The sequence below is a fragment of the Rhyacophila brunnea genome, unplaced genomic scaffold (genome assembly GCF_057557595.1).
Source record: "Rhyacophila brunnea isolate RB1 unplaced genomic scaffold, BYU_Rbru_1.0 scaffold_7, whole genome shotgun sequence".
In the NCBI taxonomy this organism is placed as follows: domain Eukaryota; kingdom Metazoa; phylum Arthropoda; class Insecta; order Trichoptera; family Rhyacophilidae; genus Rhyacophila; species Rhyacophila brunnea.
In genome coordinates, this window is record NW_028233339.1 from 1104052 (window position 1) to 1105152 (window position 1101).

Sequence of the window (1101 nt, forward strand, 5' to 3'; positions counted from 1 at the left end):
TTCGTCGTCTCCGCCTTCCATGAGACTCTCAGCATTCGCTTCCAACAAGACATTTCAAATAATTATAAATAGAAGAATCCGCGAAGAATCTTTTTAACTGTTGGATACATAATATTTTTTTTAATGTCTTGAGCATGTTACAAATAATAATATATAAAACATGTCTTTGGTTCGTAACACTTCGGGCAAAATATTATGTATGGAAAAAAAACACAGCGGTAATTTAAATACGGCCGGTGTAGGTTTATGTGTAGTAAAAATATCTATCTATCTCACCGTTCACAACAGCATCGGTGGTTCAGTGGTAGAATGCTCGCCTGCCACGCGGGCGGCCCGGGTTCGATTCCCGGCCGATGCAATACCTTTTTTATATCGTATCTATTATAAATTATACGCACTAAAATTAATTATAAGAACTTCAAAGAAAAATAATTGTTTAATTAAAATTTTCCCTCTCCCAAATCGCCATAATTCTCAGCTCTTGCTTGCTTCGTCTGAATATAAATTTTATCTAACCTTGAGGAATAATTTAATATGAAAATACTGCTCGTGGGCCTCGTGGCTAATTGAAACAATATCTGTGCGTTACATTGATTTGATGGCATTAATTGATTAGAAAAGTTTTCCTGTCGAATTTTCCAGATATTCTTGTTCAACGTGGTGCGTATTCACCCCCACCCCCAAGAGATAATATGACTATTTGAATTAATAAATAAACCGCGAACCTAAACTTTGCGGAAAGTTAAATAAATTCGAAGCAAATTCATTTCCGATTGAGTTTTTCTTGCTCTGTGGGGTGAAGAAAATAAGTTTAATAATCAAACTTGTTCGATTTATTACATACAATTATATTACATCTGTATAATTAGTTACTAGTATTGTGTTTAATACAGTTATATTCATGGCCCCACATCCTAAAACGGCCCCCCCGGCCAGGATCTTTGGCGGGCCCCCATACCTATCGCTAAGTTTCATTAAACTTAGCGATAGGTAGGGGGACGCACAGCAGAAGCATTTACCAAATTGTATTAGAGGTAAAAGTAGGGGGTTTCGATTTATTTTTAGGAATTTTATGTAGTTTTAATATATCTACTTGAATTA

The 1101-nt window shown here is 35.5% G+C and overlaps 1 non-coding gene across 1 annotated transcript; it reads left to right on the plus strand.

Moving 5' to 3' along the window:
- Positions 1–287: 287 nt before the first annotated feature.
- Positions 288–358, plus strand: TRNAG-GCC (transfer RNA glycine (anticodon GCC)). The gene has a single exon. It is a non-coding gene; the product is annotated as a tRNA-Gly (tRNA).
- The last annotated feature ends 743 nt before the right edge of the window (positions 359–1101 follow it).